We start from the raw sequence: 24,965 nt of genomic DNA on the forward strand, positions 1-24,965 counted from the left end.
AAGTACGTGTTAGGAAAATAAATGAATTAAATAATAATAATAATAATAATAATAATAATAATAATAAAATACAAAAAATACCTGGCTCAAGGTTTGATCCAGGTCAGTGCCAATATTAGTGTTTGGGTCAAGGTCAGGGCCAAAGGTAAGTATTTTTTGGGGGGGGGCAGAATTCTTTTTTTAAATTAATATCAGTGTCCGTTAGTGTCAGTGTGTTTTAGGTAGGATAAAAAAGCAAAATGTGCACTATTGTTTCTGGGCTGTACTACGGGTACAAATAACAACTAAGATACACATATGTGGTATCGCTATAATTGTCAGGAACAGAAGAATTTATTTTGGGTTGTTCTTTCGTGGTAGGTTATGGTAGTACCAAGAAATATACAGCTAAATTTAAATTAAATGATTTTTTTTCTATTTTGGGCCAGATTTACTTTAAAATAATAATAAAAAAAAACAATCCATTACCATTTACCGCCAAATAAAAGCCCAATGTGTCCTGAAAAAAAAAACTTAGTATAATCCACCTGGATGCACAAAGTAGTTGTGAAGATATGTACGGTTTTACTAACACATGCCAAAGTCACAAAACTGGGCTTAGGCATCTAGATTTGTGTTACCCTTAGGCGCGTAGGGGTTAAATGGACTACAGAAAATCATTTGAGATTAAAGGACATATTAAAGGACAGTGAGATGTATTCCTCACAGGAACTGAAAGCAAAGTGGGGCATGTTTAGCTTGGAATCATGGGAATATAGGCAACTACTACATTTCTGGAGGAACTTACCAAAACTGCCTTGTTCAGTAAAATAATTAAATGTAACAGAATGGCTTCTGGGTTTTGGGAATACCCCTAAACATTGTATCTCCTATAAGGGCTTTTTCACCTCATATCAGCCCTTTCCCACATAAATGGATATAAGTCGCCCTTTTTGGCATTTTGTTACAGGGTAAAGCTTTGAATTGATATTTCTGGCATGTTTCGTCCTCTTCATTTTTCAATGCATCAAGCTCTTGAATATGTTCTATTATTATCCCCCAGGTGTTTTTTACCTTCTAAATAATATTATGTCTGCTCACCATATGGTTGTTGCCAATCCTTGGTGTGCAATCTTCCTAGGTAATTATTACTTTTCAGTAGCAAGGAGGCTTATTACATTGCAATATGTTGTGATTGGTACATTTGTTGTACCAACAATGATTTTTATTTTTGAATATTATTTTATTTATCAGACCTCCATGCTGGGAATCTCTTAATAACTGGGAATCTCTTAATAATCTCTTAACCAACAATGGGGCATAATTCCTGCCACAGACACCAACAATGGTGCATAATTACTGCCACCGACACCAACAATAGGGCATAATTACTGCCACCGACACCAACAATGGGGCATAATTCCTGCCACCGACACCAACAATGGGGCATAATTCCTGCCACTGACACCAACAATGGGGCATAATTCCTGCCACTGACACCAACAATGGGGCATAATTCCTGCCACTGACACCAACAATGGGGCATAATTCCTGCCATTGACACCAACAATGGGGCATAATTCCTGCCACTGACACCAACAATGGGGCATAATTCCTGCCACTGACACCAACAATGGGGCATAATTCCTGCCACTGACACCAACAATGAGGCATAATTGCTGCCACTGACACCAACAATAGGGCATAATTCCTGCCACTGACACCAACAATGGGGCATAATTCCTGCCATTGACACCAACAATGGGGCATAATTCCTGCCACTGACACCAACAATGGGGCATAATTCCTGCCATTGACACCAACAATGGGGCATAATTCCTGCCACTGACACCAACAATGGGGCATAATTCCTGCCACTGACACCAACAATGGGGCATAATTCCTGCCACTGACACCAACAATGGGGCATAATTCCTGACACCGACACCAACAATGAGGCATAATTCCTGCCACTGACACCAACAATTGGGCATAATTCCTGCCACTGACACAAACAATGGGTCACCAATCTTGCCACTGACACCAACAATGAAACATAGTTCCTTCCACTGGCAACAAAAATAGGGCACTATTCCACCCAGTGAGACAAACAAGTTCTCCCCCTAATACCAAAGATTGGGCATTGTTTACTCCCACTGGTCACAGTCCAGTCCGTCTGAAGTCTGAAGGACAGTAAACTGGCCCTTTCTTTAGAAAGTTTGGAGATACAACAAGGGGGGGATTTACACTATAAAAATATGAAACACAAGTCCATATGAGAAATACCTTGTTTGTCTACCCTTTTGTGTCATGTCTATGTGTGAGAATATAGAGATGTATTAATGATAAACTGGGGGGTATTTAATAAAACTGGAGAGTGCAAAATCTGGTGCAGCTCTGCAAATTAACCAATTTTCCAGGTTTATCAAAGCCTTTTTTCCAAGTTTATCAAAGCCAATTTTCAATTTCCAATTTTTATCAAAGCCAATTTTCCAAGTTTATCAAAGGTTTATCAAAGCCCCATTGTTGGTGTCGGTGGCAGGAATTATGCCCCATTGTTGGTGTCAGTGGCAGGAATTATGCCTCATTGTTGGTGTCAGTGGCAGGAACAAGCTAAATGGCTACCGTGCACAGCAGAACCAGATTCTGAGTGCACCAGTTTTAGTAAATCAACCCCATTGATATAATAATGACAATAATACTAATCATCAGGCAATCATTTATGTAATGGTATGTGTAAAAACAATACAAATTTGAAAATGACATACAATAAAATCCAAAAATACCCAATAGAGATGAAAACCCCAAAACGACACCCGAGAAACAAAAGCCTGTTTAATACGGGAAATCTTGCAGCATAAATGAACAATTTAAAAAAAAAAAGATCCTACTAACATCAATTTTTAAAAAAAAATCAAATAATAAAACACCAAAAATACCACATTCAGAGACAAAAGACCATTTTAAAAGAAAATTGCTATGGATGATACAGCAGCTAATAGTAACCGCTGACCTCAAAAAATAAAAAATAAAAAATAAATGACAAAAAGCCTATAATAGTATGGGATATAAAGGGCAGTAAAGGGGTTGGTTGCCCAAAGAGCTAGCAATCAGAATTAAAGTACAGTTTCCTAACAGCCCCTAATCTGTCCCTATGCAGTTTGTCAGCTTTGCCTATTCTTTCCCTGTAACAGCTTCCAATACAAGGACACTATGGTGGCTCTGTGCTCCCTTTTATAGTGGGGGGGGGGGCTGGTACATAACAGAACCCCCGTTATTGGTCCGTATGAGCCTACCAGCCATAGTTCTGTGTCCTTTGCAGTGCATTAGGTTACAAGAAATGTGATTGGCTGAATTAGAGCATTGCTCTGCCGAGAAAACAAACCTTGAACCTCAACTCATGGCAGAACTAAACCCGAAACTCATCCCTAATGGTCACTAATAGGTGTGAATAGGAGGACAGAAGGACTTACCCAGAGTGAAGGTTCTGGATGTCCTCTGGAGGTTCTCTGATGTGATCTCAGTGATGAGCACACTGACACTGAAGGACTGGAGGAGTCTGGATGTGTTATATGTGAGTGTTGGGGGGGGGGGGGGTCACATCTTCTCACATTGTGTAATAAGGAACAAATCATCTGACAGTCCCACTGAGAAAACCCACCACAGATCTACACCCTTCTCTACTGCAAAACCTCCAACACCCAGCCAAGGCTGCTAAAGATCAATTTTTAGTACCTATTCTTATTTTGTATGTATGGACTCTGCAAAGTGCCACTTCTTTTGCCCTTTGTGCTGCATTAGTGGCACTAATGTCAGTGTGTTTAGGGATGGGGCATACACCTCCCAGTTCGGTTCACACCAGAACATCTCGAACAAGCAAAAAGTTCTAGCGAACATGCAAACCCTATTAAAGTCTATGGTACATGAACATGAAAAATCAAAAGTCCTAATTTTAAAGGCTTTTTATGCAAGTTGTTGCCATAAAAAGTGTTTGGGGACCTGGGTCCTGCCCTGGGGAACATGTATCAATGCAAAAAAAAGTTTTTAAAACAATCAGTTTTTTTCAGGAGCAGTGATTTTAATGATGCTTAAGGTGAAACAATAAAAATTAAATATTCATTTAAATATTGTGCCTGTAGGGGTCCCCTGTAAAGTGGCACATCTGTGCAATGCATAGAACATGCCGCAGCAATAATGACATTTCTAAAGGAAAACATGTCATGAAAACTTGCTTGAGGCTGTAATGTATTGCCGGCTCTCAGCAATACAGGTTTAAAAAAAAATTTAAAAAAGGTCCATACCAGGCCCTTCAGGTCTGATATGGATTTTAAGGGGAACCTTACCCCAAAATGCAAAAAAAACTGCATGGGGGGTTCCCCCCTCAAAATCCATACCAGACCCTTATCCGAGCATGTAGCCTGGCAGGTCAGGGAAAATGGGGGGCGAGCGAGCGCCTCCCCCTCCTGAACCACACCAGGCCACATGCCCTCAACATGGGGAGGGTGCATTCGGGACAAGGGCCTCTTCCTGACAACCCTGGGCTGTGGTTGTCGGGGTCTGTGGGTGAGGAGTAGGGATGGGCTGTTCGATTAGGTCGAACATGAGTTCGACTCAAACATTGGCTGTTCGCCCGTTCGCCGAATAGCAAACAATTTGGAGTGTTCGCTGCAAATTCGAAAGCTGCGGAACACCCTTCAAAAGTCTATGGGAGAAATCAAAAGTGCTCATTTTAAGGGTTAATATGTAAGTTATTGTCATAAAAAGTGTTTGGGGACCTGGGTCCTGCCCCAGGGGACATGGATCAATGCAAAAAAAGTTTTAAAAACGGACATTTTTTCGGGAGCAGTGATTTTAATAATGCTTAAAGTGAAACAATAGTGAATAGTGAAATATTCCTTTAAATTTCGTACCTGGGGGGTGTCTATAGTATGCCTGTTAAGAGGCGCATGTTTCCCGTGTTTTTCAACAGTCCGAAAGCAAAATGACATTTCTAGGAAAAGAAAGTCATTTAAAAGTAGTAGCGGTAGCGCCGGCAGCTATAATGAATTGTCGGGTCTCTGCAATACTCATAAAAGTCATTGAAAAAAACGCCCTGGGTTCACAGTGCATTACCAGGCCCTTTGGGTCTGGTATGAATATTAAGGGGAACCCCGAACCAAAATAAAAAAAAAAAATGTGTGGGGGTCCCCCCAAATTCCATGCCAGGTCCTTCAGATCTGATATGGATATAAAGGGGAACCCCATGCCAAATTTTTTTTAAAAAATGGCGTGGAGGTCCCCCTCAAAATCCATACCAGACCCTTCAGGTCTGGTAAGGATTTTAAGGGGAACCCCGCGCCAAAATTAAAAAAAAAATGGCGTATGGGTCCCCCTAAAAATCCATACCGGACCCTTGTCTGAGCACGCAATCTGGCAGGCTGCAGGAAAAGAGGGGGGGACGAGAGAGCACCCCCCCTCTTGAACCGTACCAGGCCACATGCCCTTAACATGGGGAGGATATCCCCATGTTGATGGGGACAAGGGCCTCATCCCCACAACCCCCGGGCAAGGTATGCGGGCGGGAGGCTTATCGAAATCTGGAAGCCCCCTTTAACAAGGAGACCCCCAGATCCCCCCCCCGTGTGAAATGGTAATGGGGTACAAATGTACCCCTACCATTTCACAAAAAGTGTCAAAAATGTTAAAAAAGACAAGAGACGGTTTTTGACAATTCCTTTATTAATGTCTTCTTCTCTCCCCGCTTCTTCTTCCATCTTCTTATGGTCTTTATTCGGTTTTCTTCCTCCATCTTGTTCTTCCCCCGCTTCTTCCTCTTCTTCTTCCGATCCTCTGCTTCTTCTTTCGGTATTCTCATCCACATCTTCCTCTGGCTTCTTCTTCCCCGCTTTGTTTTTCAGATGATCCACATCCATGGGAGGTTCCCGCTGTGTGACGCTTCTGACAGTTCTTATATAACTGAGGGTGGGGCCACCCGGTGACCCCGCCCCCCTCTGACGCAGGGGACTTCACGGGGACTTCCCTATGGTTTTCCCCGTGTTTTCAGAAGGGGGCGGGGTCACCCGTTAGGTAACGGGTGACCCCGCCCCCTCTGACATCAAGGGATGTTTACATTACAGTTAAAAGTAGAATTAACAATAATTTTTTTTTTTTTTTTTTTTAAGTGCCCATGTCCCTGTGTGCTCGCACGCAGAAGCAAACGCATACGTAAATCCCACCCACGTATTTAAACGGTGTTCAGACCACACATATGAGGTATCGCCAAGAACGTTAGAGCGAGAGCAACAATTCTAGCCCTAGACCTCCTCTCTAACTCAAAACATGTAACCAGTAAAAAATTTTAAAGCGTCGCCCATGAGGATTTTTAACTGCTGAAGTTTGGCGTCATTCCACGAGCATGTGCAATTTTGAAGCGTAACATGTTAGGTATCTATTTACTCACCCAACTTCATCTTTCACAATATGCAAAAAAATTGGCTAACTTTAATTTTTTTTTTTTTAAAGCATGAAATAGTTTTTTTTCCCAAAAAATTGGAAATTTTTTTCAAAAAATTGCTGCGCAAAAACCGTGCAAATTAAAAGTTGCAACGACCGCCATTGTATTCTCTAGGGTCTCTGCTAAAAAAAACATACATAATGTTTGGGGGTTCTATGTAATTTTCTAGCAAAAAAATGAGGATTTTTACATGTAGGAGCGAAGTGCCAGAATTGGCCTGGATGGGAAGTGGTTAAAGGAGAAGTCCATCCTGAGCTTGTTTGGCTGGATTTCTCATATTGGTCACAGGAGTGCAATTCATTTTGCACTCCTGTGACCATTTTCAGCAGAGAGCGGTCTGAAGTCCGCTCTTTGCTAATGTCACTGTCATTAGTCTAGGCACCGCGTCATCCCGACAATGAAGTTTGGATCCACCAGGTACCTGGACTGACACCCATTTCAGCCTCTCAGTGAGCTGCTCTCCGCCCACCACAGTTCAGTGCTCCAGTGAGTGGGGGGGGCAGAGTGGAGGGATGCTGATTGACAGTCAGCCGCTCTCCGCTCGGGGAGGAGTGAGAATCGAGGCATCGGCGGTATTCGATGGCTCGGTTCTCAGTGTAGAGGCGGTGTGGGACATATGCAGCATCGGACCCATACTGCATCTACCTAGGCAAGTATATATGGGAAAAAAAAAAAAAAAACCCTACTTCTCTTTTGATGTACACTATACACGGCCACCGTGTAAGCAGCCTTATATAGTGTGGGGCATTGACTGAGCCATGACTGGCCAAAGGAACCCAGATTTTGACCAATGATGGCTCTCACAGTACAGTGCGCTGTGATTGGCCAAAGCCAAAGCATACAGGTCAGGTGCATGCTTTGGCCAATCAGCAGCTTTTAATGCACTGCAATCTTGCAGTGCATTATGGGGCGCTCGTCGGCGCCCGCGAGTGCCCCATATGTTAGTTTGTTCTATGAAAAAACGAACAGGCGATGTTCAACTCGAGCTTATGTTCGATTTGAACATCAAGCCCATCACTATCAGGGTTTATAAACCCCTTCATGCTGCAGCATAAAGGGGTTCATTAACACTGATGGTGCCCAGTGTTAATTTAGTCGACTAAAATGACTAAAACATTTTAGTCGACTAATAAAACAATTGAGATGGCTAAAATACGACTAAAACTAAAATGGCATTTTAGTCAAAAGACTTAAGGCCCATACACACGATAGGACTTTTTGACAACAAACATGCAAATGACCTGTTTTAAGGCAACATCCGACCGTGTGTACGCTCCAACGGACAAACTTTTTCGGTTTTCAAAAATATTGTCTGTGCGAACAGACAAACTTTCCTGCAACAAAAGTCCTACGTCGGCTAGTCCAAGTGTGTGTACACAAATCCATTGGACTTTAGTCCAAAGTACAAACACGCATGCTCAGAACCAATGCAAAAGATCAGACAACAATACAGAAGTTGACCAAAGGGTGGCGGTAAAGAGCTGAAAAACCACATGATTTGGTGAAGTTTGGCTGAAAAACTCCTGCCGTGTGTATGCTTACCAAGTTCACGGCCAACGTCGCCTGTCACCAGATGCGGATTGTCACTTGCCACATCGCCTGTCACTAGATGTGGATTGTCACTTGCCACATCGCCTGTCACTAGATGTGGATTGTCACTTGCCACATCGCCTGTCACTAGATGTGGATTGTCACTTGCCACATCGCCTGTCACCAGATGTGGATTGTCACTTGCCACATCCCCTGTCAACAGATGTGGATTGTCACTTGCCACATCCCCTGTCACCAGATGTGGATTGTCACTGGCCACGTCGCCTGTCACTAGATGCGGATTGTCACTTGCCATGTCACCTGCCACAGGTTGTGAATTGTCACTTGCCACGTTGCCTGTCACCAGATGCAGATTGTCACCTGCCACACGTTGCGGATTGTCACTTGCCATGTCGCCTGTCCCCAGATGCAGATTGTCACTTGCCAAGTCACCTGCCACACATTGCGGATTGTCATTTGCCATGTCACCTGCCACATGTTGCAGATTGTCATTTTCCACATCACCTGCCACACGTTGCGGATTGTCATTTGCTGTGTCACTTTCCTGCTAAGGTGGTCTCTTGCAAGTGAGGCAGCAGAAAGATGATGTCAGTGAGGGCAAAACTGCACTGCAAGGATGCAGGGTGGGCGCCGGGTGGTGAGAGATGATGTCATCTCTCTGCTCCCTCGCCCACTGGTTCCCTGATTGGCCAGATGTCTGCTCACCCACGAGCCGCCCATCTGCTCGCCCACTCTCTCACCAACCGAGCCGCCTGACAGCCCAGCCCACCCACAGAGCCGCCCGCTCTCTCACCCGCGGAGCCGCCTGCTCCCTCATCCACAGAGCAGCCCGCCCCCTCACTCACTCACCCGCATTCTCGGGGGGGGGGATTCCCACTTCCCCCCCGATCCGCTGCAGATCTGTAACACACTGTGTAGTGGTGGCCCCCTTGTTACGCTTTGGGCGGGTGTCACCCGGGTGCGGTCTACACCCCCACACTCCCATAGCGACACCACTGCTTCTTTGTCCTGTATGCTCAGTGTAGTTCTCAGTATCTGTTCTTATTCTGTATGTATGGACTCTGCACAGTACTACTTCTCTTGTCCTGTATGCCGGGTGTAATTCTCTGTATCTGTTTTTATTCTGTATGTATGGACTCTGCACAGTACTACTTCTCTTGTCCTGTATGTCGGGTGTAATTCTCAATATCTGTTCTTATTCTGTATGTATGGAGATTTTTATTTGTAAAAAACAAACAAGATACATAATAACAAACTAACTGACTGAAAAGAACATAAATACAACAATTACTGACATGTTGTTTAGGTCAAAAACTTAGCAGTTAAAGGGCATCAGTAGTAATAAATGTGACAATAAGACTCCTTTCCATAAATCTATACTTCTCCAACATTCCATTATAAGTCAGAATCGGAGTCACTCTGCTGACTACCAGTTTCCATATCAGATTCTGCGGATCCAGGATCAGGGGGCGGACGCCTTTAGTGGGCGGGTCATCCTCTGAACCAATCACATACTCCTTTTCCACTCTTTTTAATTCCTGCTCCAGTTCCTGGGCCCCCAGAGAATAGAAGTCAGCATCCGAATCTGATAACGCTTCATACCTATTGGTGGAAAGTGCCATACCCACTTCTGGTGCCCCTTTCACTTTTTTAGCTGGCTTCTGCACTAATGTCCAGTCAGTTTCGGGTTTACGGGTAGATTTATCTTTTTTCCTATTCCTCCTCTTCTGACCAGTGATCTTCACAGAGACAGGAACTGGAACAGAAGAGGAATGTGGGACCGGCTGCTCCTCAGCCTGCTGAACACTGTCCGTCCGCCCAGGAGTAGTCTCCTGGACCTCCGGGACCACCTCCTCCCTAGTCAATACAGCCCCATTCATTAAGGCTTCCTCCTCTAGTTGTTCTGCTGCAGCCAACAATTCATTGTCTGCAGATTCCCCATCCTTATTATGGAAGGCCTCAGGGCAATCCCTATGGAAATGGCCAAGCCCACCACATAGATTGCACTTAACCTTCTCACAGGTAGAACTGATGTGGCCAACCTCCCCACAAAGATTACACTTCAGGATCGTGCAAACATTCGCCACATGGCCAGATTTACCACATTTATAACATAACCTGGGCTGACCTGCATAGAAGCAAACTCCTCTCTCCCGCCCAATGAAAAAAGAGTTTGGTAGGTGATGGGTAACATTGTTACTTTGCCTCAACTTAACAAGAACCCTCCAACCACCCGTCCAGATCCCATCACTGTCTTTAGTTTTTGTCAACTCAGAAACCATTTCACAATGTCTTCTGAGCCAGATGACAACATCCTGGGGGGGCACAGACTCATTCCAGAACATGATGGTAACATTTGCTGTGTCAGGTTTGGAGATGGGAATAAAGATGAAATTCCTCCAACCCTCTTTGTCCCGCAAACCACTGAAACTGGCCCAGAACCTGTCTAAGTCAGACATGAGCTTAAAGCTGACATCATAACCTTGTCTGTCAGGGAGATTGATGACTGCCAGTATGTCTGCAGGAGCAAACCCCATCTGATGACACAGCAACTCCCTTACTACAAACCTCCTATCAGGGAGCTCCTCTCTGGAACCCCTATGCTTCAATCTGACCACATTCCTTCTCTTAAAGGCCTGACCAGTATAACTGTTACTGGTGGAAAAAGAAGGGGCCCCACGGCTCCAGGCATTCCGAGGAGGGACATGACCAGATGGACCAGCATTCCCTTGTGGAGCAGGTGGTGGATCTACCAAAGGGGGGAAATCCTGAGAGTTATTCTGAACTGACTCCTCCATCGCTACATTCTCAGAGCCCTCAGACTGCTGATGACCCCATTCAGATATACCAGCATTGATAACATCAGAATTATTCACCACATCAATATTAGTGACATCATCACTGCACCTCATATCATCATTACTAGTTACCTCAGTGTTACTCCCCCCATGAACACCAGTCACCCCAGCATGGCTCCCACCATGAACACCAGTCCCCCCAGCATGGCTCCCCCCAGCATGGCTCCCACCATGAACACCAGTCCCCCCAGCATGGCTCCCACCAGGAGTACTAGTGGCAGCAGCACTGTTCTCACAATCCATGTGCTGGGAGTCCACCATGTCACTCCTCTGAGTCTCCTGTACTGTAAATGTCTGCTGGGTTATACTGATGTTCCCACCACCCTCCAGAGCTGGAAGTCCAGCAGGAGGATCTACTCCAACCTCACTGTCCTCCAGAGGCTGCACAGTCTTCCCTTCAGGAGACACATGTGGTGGCTGCGTGCATTGGACCGGATCCCCAGAGTCTGACTCTGTAGAAGACTCAATCCTTCCACTCAATCCCGCCTCAAATCGATCACGATTGTGGTACACCTCCGCCACTGGTCCCAGTTCTTCCAGAACAGCATCAATGTCCTTTGACACGCCGGCCAGTTCAATGCCCAGGGAGTTCAGTTTGCTGTCATATAAAATCTCCTTCTTGGGGTTGGCAGCTTTAAGTCTATAAACACAGTCAATCTGCTTCTGGATCTTAGTCTTGGCTTTCCTCAGGGACTCCATTCTTTTTACCAGGAAAGGAATTTTGTCAGCCAGGTGCAGCGCAGGTTCAGACTTTAACACTTTCTGCTTCGCGGCTGCAGGACGCTTGAAATCCTGATCCACCTTCCCATTACCAGTGCTGGTCTGAGGGTCTCTGCTGGGTGTAGATGGTTTCACTGGGGCAGATTGTGGAAAATTATTACCACCCTCCTCTTTATTCTGCTGCAACTTAGAACGCGATGAACGTCTCTGGCTGCTGCCCACCATTACACACTGTTGTAAGTTTTCTTTAATGGTTTTCTGTTCTAAGGAGGTTCTGGTGTATTTGCGAGGAGTACTGGGAGAAACCGATGTCTCTGCTCCACTCTGAGCTCTATGAGCTGCACTCTGCTGAGCTTGCTGTGGTTGTAATGGCTGACTGGATTGGATCACGCTTCCAGAACTTGGACTGTACTGGGTGGTATTAGTAAGTTGCTGGACTGAATGAGCCCCACTCTGCGGGGTTTGCATTGACTGTAATGACTGGCTGGATTGAGTTGCACTTCCAGAGTTTGGATTGTGCTGAGCAATAACAGGTCTCTGAGCAGACTGAGCTGCACTGTGCTGGGCTTGCAATGGCTGGCTGGATTGGATCACGCTTCCAGAACTTGGACTGTACTGGGTGGTATTAGTATATTCCTGGACTGAATGAGCCCCACTCTGAGGGGTTCTTTGAGTTGCACTTCCAGTGTTTGGACTGTGCTGAGTGATAATAACATGTCTCTGAACAGATTGAGCTGCACTGTGCTGGGCTTGCTGGGCCTGCAATGGCTGGCTGGACTGAGAACTCTTTTGCTGAATAACATCTCCAGACTTCCTCTTATCAGTATTATCGGTACTTTTCATACAAACATTTCCACGTCTACTTACAGTCTCTGCAGATTGCTTCCCATTCCCAGAACTCTGTCCTCCTGCTTCACCACCAACCACAGCTTCACCTGACAGTCCTTGTGTAGGCCGGAAAGCCTGGGACTCTCCTGAGAGAGATCCCCGCCCAGGGGAGCCCAACCCTGGGCTTGTACCAGACATCAGAGGAGCTCAGCACCACACAGACTTCAGCTGCTCCACAAGCAGCCACACCCTCTGCACAGTACTACTTCTCTTGTCCTGTATGCCAGGTTCAATTCTCGGTATCTGTTCTTATTCTGTATGTATGGACTCTGCACAGTACTACTTCTCTTGTCCTGTATGTTGGGTGTAATTCTCAGTATCTGTTCTTATTCTGTATGTATGGAGATTTTTATTTGTAAAAACAAACAAGATACATAATAACAAACTAACTGACTGAAAATAACATGAATACAACAATTACTGACATGTTGTTTTGGTCAAAAACTTAGCAGTGAAAGGTCATTAATAGGAAATAAATGTCATGTGACAATAAGACTCCTTTCCATAAGTCTATACTTCTCCAACATTTCATTATAAGTCAGAATCGGAGTCACTCTGCCCACTACCAGTTTCCATATCAGATTCTGCGGATCCAGGATCAGGGGCGGATGCCTTTTAGTGGGCGGGTCATCCTCTGAGCCAATCACATTCTCCTTTTCCACTCTTTTTAATTCCTGCTCCAGTTCCTGGGCCTCCAGAGAATAGGAGTCGGCATCCGAATCTGATAACGCTTCATACCTATTGGTGGAATCTGCCGTACCCACTTCTGGTGCGCCTTTCACTTTTTTAGCTGGCTTCTGCACTAATGTCCAATCACTTTCGGGTTTACGGGTAGATTTATCTTTTTTATTCCTCCTCTTCTGATCAGTGATCTTCACAGAGACAGGAACTGGAACAGAAGAGGAGTGTGTGGCCGGCTGCTACTCAGCCCGCTTAACACTGTCCGTCCGCCCGGGGTTAGTCTCCTGGACCTCCGGGACCACCTCCTCCCTAGTCAATACAGCCCCATTAATTAAGGCTTCCTCCTCTAGTTGTTCTGCTGCAGCCAACAATTCATTGTCTGCAGATTCCCCATCCTTATTATGGAAGGCCTCCGGGCAATCCCTGTGGAAATGGCCAAGCCCACCACATAGATTGCACTTAACCTTCTCACAGGTAGAACTGATGTGGCCAACCTCCCCACAAAGATTACACTTCAGGATCGTACAAGCATTCGCCACATGGCCAGATTTACCACATTTATAACATAACCTGGGCTGACCTGCATAGAAGCAAACTCCTCTTTCCCGCCCAATGAAAAAGGAGTTTGGCAGGTGATGGGTAACATTGTTACTTTGCCTCAACTTAACAAGAACCCTCCAACCACCAGTCCAGATCCCATCACTGTCTTTATTTTTTGTCAACTCAGAAACCATTTCACAATGTCTTCTAAGCCAGATGACAATATCCTGGGGGGGCACAGACTCATTCCAGAACATGATGGTAACATTTGCTGTGTCAGGTTTGGAGATGGGAATAAAGATGAATTTCCTCCAACCCTCTTTGTCTCGCAAACCACTGAAGCTGGCCCAGAACCTGTCTAAGTCAGACATGAGCTTAAAGCTGACATCATAACCTTGTCTGTCAGGGAGATTGATGACTGCCAGTATGTCTGCATGCGCAAACCCCGTCTGATGACACAGCAACTCCCTTACTACAAACCTCCTATCAGGGAGCTCCTCTCTGGAACCCCTATGCTTCAATCTGACCACATTTCTCCTCCTAAAGGCCTGACCAGTATAACTGTTACTGGTGGAAAAAGAAGGGGCCCCACGGCTCCAGGCATTCCGAGGAGGGACATGACCAGATGGACCAGCATTCCCTTGTGGAGCAGGTGGTGGATCCACCAAAGGGGGGAAGTCCTGAGGGTTATTCTGAACTGACTCCTCCATCGCTACATTCTCAGAGCCCTCAGACTGCTGATGACCCCATTCAGATATTCCAGCATTTGTATTAATAACAACAGAATTATTCACCACATCAATATTAGTGACATCATCACTGCACCTCATATCATTATTACTAGCAACATCATTACTAGTTACCACAGTGTTACTCCCACCATGAACACCAGTCCCACCAGCATGGCTCCCACCAGGAGTACTAGTGGCAGCAGCACTGTTCTCACAATACATGTGCTGGGAGTCCACCATGTCACTCCTCTGAGTCTCCTGTACTGTGAATGTCTGCTGGGTTATACTGATGTTTCCACCACCCTCCAGAGCTGGAAGTCCAGCAGGAGGATCTACTCCAACCTCACTGTCCTCCAGAGGCTGCACAGTCTTCCCTTCAGGAGACACATGTGGTGACTGCGTGCGTTGGACCGGTTCTCCAGAGTCTGACTCTGTAGAAGACTCAATCCTTCCACTCAATCCCACCTCAAATCGATCACAATTGCGGTACACCTCCGCCACTGGTCCCAGTTCTTCCAGAACAGTATCAATGTCCTTTGACACACCGGCCAATTCAATGCCCAGGGAGTTCAGTTTGCTGTCATATAACATTTCCTTCTTGGGGTTGGCAGCTTTAAGTCTATATACAGAGTCAATCTGATTCTGCATTCTAGTCTTGGCTTTTCTCAGGGTCTCCATTCTTTTTACCAGGAAAGGAATCTTGTCAGTCAGGTGCAGCACAGGTTCAGACTTTAACTCCTTCTGCTTCGCAGCTGCAGGACGCTTGAAATCCTGATCCACCTTCCCATTACCAGTGCTGGTCTGAGGGTCTCTGCTGGGTGTAGATGGTTTCACTGGGGCAGATTGTGGAAAAATATTACCACCCTCCTCTTTATTCTGCTGCAGCTTAGAGCGCGATGAACATCCCTGGCTGCTGCCCACCATTACACACTGTTGTAAGTTCTCTTTTATGGTTTTCTGTTCTAAGGACATTCTGGTGTATTTGCGAGGAGTACTGGGAGAAACCGATGTCTCTGCTCCACTCTGAGCTCTATGAGCTGCACTCTGCTGAGCTTGCTGTGGTTGTAATGGCTGACTGGATTGGATCACGCTTCCAGAACTTGGACTGTACTGGGTGGTATTAGTATGTTCCTGGACTGAATGAGCCCCACTCTGTGGGGTTCTTTGAATTGCACTTCCAGAGTTTGGACTGTGCTGAGCGATAATAACATGTCTCTGAACAGACTGAGCTGCACTGTGCTGGGCTTGCTGGGCCTGCAATGGCTGGCTGGACTGAGAACTCTTTTGCTGAATAACATCACCAGACTTCCTCTTATCAGTATTATCGGTACTGTTCATACAAACATTTCCACATCTACTTACAGTCTCTGCAAGTGTCTTCCCATTTCCTACGGCTTCACCACCAACCACAGCTTCACCTGACAGTCCTTGTGTAGGCCGGAAAGCCTGGGACTCTCCTGGGAGAGATCCCCGATCAGGGGAGCCCAGCCCTGGGCTTGTACCAGACATTAGAGTAGCTCAGCACCACACAGACTTCAGCTGCTCCACAAGCAGCCACACCCTCTGCACAGTACTACTTCTCTTGTCCTGTATGTCGGGTGTAATTCTCAGTATCTGTTCTTATTCTGTATGTATGGACTCTGCACAGTACCACTTCTCTTGTCCTGTATGCCGGGTGTAATTCTCAGTATCTGTTCTTATTCTGTATGTATGGACTCTGCACAGTAGCACATACTGTAGGTGCAATGGGTCAAACATGTAAATACTATATAATGGCCACTTGATGGAGCTCCAGCTACATAGATCTTCATTGCAAACATAGGATGTAACAATTCTCCAGAATGCTAGAATTAGAAATTAAAGTACAGTGGAACCTTGGATTATGAGCATAATCTGTTCCAGGAGAATGCTTGTAATCCAAAGCACTCGCATATCAAAGCGAGTTTCCCCATAGAAGTCAATGGAAATGAAGATAATAATTCCATATTGACTTCTATTGTATGCAGTACCGCATTTGGCCGGAGGTGGGGGGCAGAGAGACTCAGAAATACTCAGAGACTGCTCAGAGACGCTTAGATGGACTCGGAACCCCTTGGAGAGGTTCAGAAACACTCGGGAATGGAGTCTTTCCAAGTATTTCTGAGTGCATCCGAGTGCATCTGAAGGGCTCTGAGTGACATCAGCGCCCCCCCCACCAATGGCCAAATGCGGTACTGCACACCGCAGAGGCTTGAATCCTGCTTGTTTTGTGAGAGATGCAAAAAAGAAGGAAAGTGGGACTTTGAATGAGATGGATGACTTTGTGGAGGCAAAGTTGAGAAAATTGCAAATTTTATTAATAAAGAGCGTTATAGAAAATATGGCAATATTAAAACCACATATACAGTCAGTACAATAATTCATATTAGCTCCACCCACACATAACATACAGGTGTGGCATGGGTAAAAGATTGCATAAGTTTGATATTTCTAAGACAGCTCAATAATACATTGCATGGGGTAAATTCACATATATGTCACATATAGACAGCACCAGCAGCAGGAGTATGGATGTAGGAAAAAAACCATGATTGATAAATAAATGAGTATCAGAATTAATAATCTACTGCAGACCAGGATCAATGTGTCCATTACAGACACAGGTCAGCATCACTTGTGCCCGACATGTTTCGTGTAGAGACACTCCTCAGGGGCAGATGCTCAAATATGTCTGCAGAGTATAAAGAAAAAAATGGTGACATAGGTCTGGTTCAAATTGGTAATATAGAGATAGGGCAAATTAGCCCGTCCTAAATACTCACAAAGGGTCCAATATGGTAAAATGCTGCGGCCATGTGATCAGAGTCCCAAAACAGTCTCCCCCCCCCGGGAACTGAGGCAATCGCAGCCGCGCACAGCAGGGCGCATGCAACAAAACCTTCGATGACCCAAGACACAAAATGCTGGTGCATAGGTGGAAAGCTGCGGTGGCCTGTGAGGGCAACCTGAAGTGATCTATAAAAGTGTAAAATAGAATAATGTGAAGTTACATGAATGGGTGAAAAAATACTAATAAATAGTGAAAGCAAATGTTGAAACAAAAAAAGTGGCAACAGTGATGGCCAAAAGAGGAAAGAAACACCAAACAAAAGTGACAAACGAATGTGGATGACCTGATAGGTGACTTACATGTTGGAACAAGGCTGCAAACAGGGGGGAGTGCTGCAATGCGATGTGATATCTGGGAAGTGTAACAGCAAGATTGTGACAGGGGAGGCAGCTTATATGCACCCCGCACACCTGCACGCCGTCTTTTACCAGCGTCACCCTAGTGTGATATAGGCAGGAAGAGGCTCCGGTGAAGGCGGGGGCACCGCCCCCCGCAGGAGCCTATATTCACTGCCAGAACAGCTGGGATGAGAATCACGTGCGCTGCATGTTGGCGTCAATCATGACGCCACACGCAGGGCAGGATGCGTGGTGCCAATGCTCTGTAAGCATCCACCCGCTACCCCATACCGCTTCCCGCCCCCCGGTGGGCGTTAAGGGGGGGAGGCGCGTAGAGAGCATTGCAGCTCCGGGGTAGAGGACTAGAGGAGGAACCCCAAATCATCACAGCCGCAACATACCCCAAATGAACTGGCGCAACGGCGCTGCAAAACTACATGGATACAAAACTAATGTACACTGAGTGTGTAAGAGCTCGGGTATGGTGACATTGCCACCCGGGATCTACAAGCCTCACACTTGGGTGGCAGGGGAACACTGCCAGACCAGTCATCAGATCTCCATCCCTGTTCAATATCGAATAGAAGGGGGGGATTTGGGACTTTAGATGAGGCACATATACGGTGTGCCTCCATCCCTAAAATGTATGCAAAAAAGAAGGAAAGTGGGACTTTGAATGAGATGGATGACTTTGTGGAGGCAAAGTTGAGAAAATTGCAAACTTTATTAATGAAGAGCGTTATAGAAAATATGGCAATATTAAAACCACATAAAAAGTCAGTACAATAATTCATATTAGCTCCACCCACACATAACATACAGGTGTGGCATGGGTAAAAGTTTGCATAAGTATGATATTTCTAAGACAGTTCAATAATACAAAGTCAAAGTCCCACTTTCCTTCTTTTTTGCATACATTTTAGGGATGGGGACACACCGCATATGTGCCTCATCTAAAGTCCCAAATCCCCCCCTTCTATTTGATTGTTTTGTGAGAGACAACACTGCTGGAAGGTGAACCTCCGTCCTAGCCTCAAATCACACACGGAGTGGTACAGGTTTTGTTCAAGAACATCCTTGTATTTAGCACCATCCATCTTTCCCTCAACTCTGACCAGTTTCCCAGTACCAGTTTTTAGTTACAGAGGAGGTCTAGAATTATTGCTCTCACTCTAACGATCATGGCGATACCTCACATGTGTGGTTTAAACACCGTTTTCATATGTGGGCGCGACTTACATATGCGTTCGCTTCTGCGTGCGAGCTCGGTGGGACGGGGCTCTTTAAATTTTTTTTTTCTTATTTATTTAACTTTTTATTTGTTATTTTTACACTGTCCTTTTAATAAAAAAAATTGGTGTCACTTTTATTCCTATTACAAGGAATGTAAACATCTCTTGTAATAAAAAAAAAAGCATGACAGGACCTCGTAAATGTGAGATCTGAGGTCAAAAAGACCGCCACCGGGCGTAACTGGCCATCAGATCCAATAATGATAGCAGGGGTAGATGTGCATATAAAGTGTAGTGCAACACATCAGACAGCCGGGCAAGCTCAAATTCCATAAGTGCGGCCACTTGCATAAACAAAAACAAAAATAGCTACCAAACCATATGCACAAGTTTGCATGCTAGCCAGCATGTAAAGGATGTCAGAAGGGACAGCAAAGTACTTGAAATCAGCAGAACCCATCTACATTTATCATCTAAGGGGACGAATTGCTTCATCCCCAAAGTGTGAAAATAGACTGTGAAAATAAACAAAGGAATCCTACCTAGAGAGCGCTGTAGTGGCTGTGGGCGGCGGTTGGAAAGCACGCCATATACGTTGTGATGTTTTGCGGTCCAGGGAGCGGAAGTGAAAGCTCCATGTCACTTCCTGTGCGCCCGCTGTCACGCTGAGATGTGTCAGCAATAGGAAATGCCTGCAACCATGTAAAGGAAGGCAAACTATAGAGGCTGGGGGCAGACACATAACTGAAGTAACAAAAACAAAAACACAATCACCACATCAAAGGAAATGAAACTTAAAAAACTAGGAAAAAAAATGTGTCTATTCTGTCAATAGCATCTATGCACTCATAAACAGTCGCAAACCCCACATAAATAATGTGTGTATATATGTACACAAAAAGAAGCACAATTGACAGTGATGATCGCTGAACAATTGAGTATGTGGCCAAATAGCCAACAAGGCATGCACACTCACATGTGAACACATATAAATACATATAAATACATATACACACATATGTGTGTCTCCATATATTCATAATAGTATGCGTACCAGGTGACATATGTAGGTAAGAGATGAAAACCTGCACTCTAGGTATAGATAATGCATATAGATGAGCGCATGGTTATCATTAAAAATGGTATACAATGACATTCTCATGAATAAAACAGAGTCAAGGATTCCCAAATAGAATAAATATTTTCCAAAGGATGTGTATATCTGTACATATATATAATATATTACTATGCTTATAGAAAATTACCGTGGCTACAGCAAAAGAAGAAAAGATCACAGTTGATAAACTGTTAAAAGATACATATATATATATACACACACACACATACATACATCTACATATACATATGCGCACATACATATACGCGCAGTGTACCAAGGCAGAATTATAAAACAATTTATGAACAGGAATATAAGAACATAAATAAAACTGCACAAACTGTGCATACTATTATATAAAAGTGGGAAAAAGATAAAACATTATATGTATATAAAAAAACACCTAATTTTAATACAGATAAAACGAATATTGAAGATGGAAGCGGACATGTCTTGCGGGGGGGGGGGGGGGAGAAAGAAGAGAGATGCCTCATACCACTATCACACTAATTTATGTATCTCGGGGTCTTCACTGAGACCTCCGGGAGCGAGACTACCAAGGGTGGAAATCAAGTAGGCCTTGCGCTTACATAGTCTCTGGTGTTTCCTCCCCGAGTCTAGCTCACCCCCGATTGACTCAATTCCACATACCCTCATACCGGCCGGTTTTCCTTGGTGAGCTTCTAAAAAATGACGGGGAACTGGAAAAAAAAAAAACTGCAAAAAGAAGTTTTAAAAATGGATGTTTTTTCGGGAGCAGTGATTTTAATAATGCTTAAAGTGAAACAATAAAAGTGAAATATTCCTTTAAATTTCGTACCTGGGGGGTGTCTATAGTATGCCTGTAAAGTAGCGCATGTTTCCCATGTTTATAACAGTCCGAGAGCAAAATTACATTTCTAAAGGAAAAAGAAGTCATTTAAAAGTACTAGCGTTTGTCCCTGCTATTAATGAATTGTAGGTCCCGACAATACACATAAAAGTCACTGAAAGCCATTGAAAAATAAAAAAAAATAAAAAAATGCGTGAGGGTTTCCCAAAATTCCATTACCAGGCCCTTCAGGTTTGGTATGATATTTAGGGGTACTCCGTGCCAAAATTTAAAAAAAATGGCGTGGGGTTCCCCCAGAAATCCACACCAGACCCTTATCCGAGCACATAACCTGGCAGGCCGCAGGAAAAGAGGGGGGACGAGAGAGCGCACCTCCCCCCTGCTGAACCGTACCAGGCCACATGCCCTCATCATGGGGAGGATGTCCCCATGTTGATGGAGACAAGGGCCTCATCCCCACAACCCTTGCCCGGTGGTTGTGGGAGTCTGCGGGGGGGCTTAACAAAGGGGACACCCAGATCCCGGCCCCCCTATGTGAATTGGTAAGGGGTACATTTTACCCCTACCATTTCACAAAAAGAAAGTGTCAAAATGTTAAAAACCACAGGAGACGGCTTGGGACAAGTCCTTTATTAAAAATAAAAAAATAAAAAAGAGATTCCAGCGATGTAATCCAATAAATCCATGCTCCTACTCCAGCGATGTAAACCAATTCTTGATCTCCAGTGACTCCAGCGAAGAACACGCACAGGATCCTGCCTCCACCGGAGGCACCCAGCCAATGATGCAGCGCTAGCTTGACAGCTCTTATGTAGCTGAGGGCGAGGCCACCCGTCACGTGACCCTGTCCCCCTCTGACAAGGGGAAACGCTGGGGTTTCCCAGTGACGTGTACAGGTGACCCCCACCCCCTCTGATGCAACGGGAATCCTGCGTTGCATCAGAGGGGGGCGGGGTCACCCGTACGTCACAGGTAAACCCTGGCGTTTCCCTTTGTCAGAGGGGGACGGGGACACGTGACGGGTGGTCCCGTCCTCAGCTACATAAGAGATGTCGAGCTAGCGCCACCTCATTGGCTGGGTGCCTCCGGAAGAGGCAGGATCCTGTGCATGTTCCTCGCTGGAATCGCTGGAGATAATCCATCGCTGGAGATGGAGAATTGGATTACATCGCTGGAGTAGGAGCATGGATTTATTGGATTACATTGCTGGAATCTCTTTTTAATTTTTTTATTTTTAATAAAGGACTTGTCCCAAGCCATCACCTGTGGTTTTTAACACTTTGGCACTTTTTTTGTGAAATGGTAAGGGTACAATGTACGCCTTACCATTTCAAATGGGGGGGCGGGATCTGGGTGTTCCCTTTGTTAAAGGGGGCTTCCAGATTCTGATAAGCCCCCCGCCCGCAGACCCCCATTACCACCGGGCAAGGGTTGTGGGGATGAGGCCCTTGTCCCCATCAAACATGGGGACATCCTCCCCATGTTGAGGGCATGTGGCCTGGTATGGTTCAGGAGGGGGGGAGCTCTCTTGCCCCCCCTTTTCCTGCGGCCTTCCAGGTTGCGTGCACGGATAAGGGTCTGGTGTGGCTTTTTGGGGGAACCCCACACCATTTTTTTTTAAATTTTGGTGCGGAGTTCCCCTTAAAATCCATACCAGACCTGAAGGGCCTGGTATGGATTTTTGGGGGGAACCCCACGCATTTTATTTTTTATTTTTCAATGACTTTCAATTACTTTTATGTGTGTTGTTGAGACCAACAATCATTAATAACCGGCACTAGTGCTAGTACTTTTAAACAACTTTTTTTTCCTTTAGAAATGTCATTTTGCTCTCGGACTGTTATAAACACAGGAAACATGCGCTACTTTACAGGCATACTATAGACACCCCCCAGGTACGAAATTTAAAGGAATATTTCACTTTTATTGTTTCACTTTAAGCATTAATAAAATCACTGCTCCCAAAAAAACGGCTGTTTTTAAAACTTTTTTTTGCATTGATCCATGTCCCCTGGGGCAGGACCCGGGTCCCCAAACACTTTTTATGACAATAACTTGCATATTAACCTTTAAAAATAGCACTTTAGATTTCTCCCATAGACTTTTAAACAAAAAATACAAAAAGTTCCCCTGAATGGACTTTTAAGGCACTCGATATAGTAATGAGGTATACAGAGGTATATAAAATTACATACATTTTATTAATAGAGGTACATTAGCAACGAGACATTAGTTAATCTATACAATGCATATATATTGCCATAAAAAGCATATAGCGAGTTCTCCTTACACCAACGCGTTTCGGTATATGTGTCTAGTCCTTCTTCAGGGTGTGGAGAGTTAGGAGAGATTCATATATAGTTGATTGATAGAGTGGTTTGACAATGTTTCGTTGATTCACATAAAAGATTGCAATTAGAATAGCACCAAGTATTAGGGCTGGTGGAAAGGCTGTCTTGGAATCAGAAAAACGGGCCTTGAAATGGTATATGTAAAAGGAAGTGGATATAGATATCCTTAGGAGAAGGAGAAATTCCTCGTGCACTCCACGGCAGTGTTCTGGCCAAAGGAATATACTAAGGCAAAAATAAATCCCTGTATTAGAGAAGAAATAGAGAGACCAGCCGCACAGCCCAAATCCAGCAAAGTGATGCCTATCCACTGGAGTTTTATATGGACTGGCCCATAAAAATTATGTATATATATATATATATATATATATATATATATATATATATATATACTGCACTAAATGTATACATATTATCACCAATTTTTTATAAACATAAAAACTGATACAAATTATAAAAATGAATTAATTTAAAAGCTATTCATAAAACCAATATCAAAATATTCAACAATCAGCAATAAAGCAATTAAGATCAAATTCGATATTTAACCCCTTAGGGGCAGATACCCCCATATTATATATAAATTTTGATTCTTGTTGGCTTAGTTACCTTATTTTATTACTGCCTCTCCAATGGGGTTTAAACTTGTCTATTGCCCAGAACTTTATTAACGCTGGATTTTTTCCATGGTGTGATAAAAAATGTTGTGACACACTATGCTTTGGATAGCCTTTAATAATGTTTTGTATGTGTTCCCTGATGCGTTTCCACATCGGTCTTTTGGTTCTACCCACATATTGAAGTGAGCACGGACATTGTAAAACATAGACTACCCCCTCTGTCCTACATGTCATAAAATCTTCAATCTGATATTCTGTATTGTTGCTGGTCGATTTAAAATTGGTGCATTTATGCCCATTTTGTTTTGTGTTTACGCACGCATAGCATCGTTTGCAAGGGTAGAGGCCTTTCCTTTAAAAAAAAAGAGTTAATTCACGTAGTTTCGGTGGATCTATAACATTTTTATCTCTTGGGTGCCTTCCTATAAATGAACCGTGGTTTTTCCGGTAAAATATTTTGCAATTGTTGATCGGCAAGATCGGCAAAAATATACAAGGAAGTTAAACATCAACAAATATATGCTGAACCAAGCAGTAGCAACCAGTTCTACAAATAGGGGAAGTATCAACACACCAGGAAGAGTGATACACAGTGAATTGAGGAATAAATCTCTGTTTAACCCTCCAGTCCATAACAACCACCATATTGAGGTCTTTAACAAAATGGTGACACAAGAATTGGATAGATTAAAGATCAGAAGAATTAAAGATCCGCATGTTATCAGAAAAGGAATAAAAGAAATAGAAGACAACAAAAAAGTGGTCATAAGACTGGCGGATAAGGGTGGTGCGATCGTGGTTCTTTCAAAAGAATACTACAATAATGAACTCCAAGAACAATTAAATGATCCTAATACATACATAAAATTAAGAAAAAATCCAACAAGAGAGTACAAAATGGAATTGCAGAAATTAATCAAGAAAGGAAGCATGAAAAACCTACTCACCAAAAGGGAAGAAAGTTATCTTATCCCGGAAACATGTAGGGTTCCAATTATATATACAGTTCCGAAGTTACATAAAAATCAAGAAAAACCCCCTGGACGTCCCATCATTAATGGTATTCAATCAATAAATTCTCGAATAGGAAAGTATGTGGACAATTTCCTACAACAGTTAGTCCCATCAACACCAGCCTACCTAAGGCCCCTTTCACACATGCGGA

At 44.2% G+C, this 24,965-nt stretch overlaps 1 protein-coding gene across 1 annotated transcript in view; it reads right to left on the reverse strand.

Annotated features, from left to right (window-relative positions):
- LOC141148310 (guanylate-binding protein 1-like) overlaps positions 1–24,965 on the reverse strand; it is a 1,084,899-nt gene that overhangs the window by 712,929 nt on the left and 347,005 nt on the right. The window lies entirely within an intron of this gene.

Source organism: Aquarana catesbeiana, linkage group LG06, assembly GCF_042186555.1.
Source record: "Aquarana catesbeiana isolate 2022-GZ linkage group LG06, ASM4218655v1, whole genome shotgun sequence".
NCBI classification, from domain to species: domain Eukaryota; kingdom Metazoa; phylum Chordata; class Amphibia; order Anura; family Ranidae; genus Aquarana; species Aquarana catesbeiana.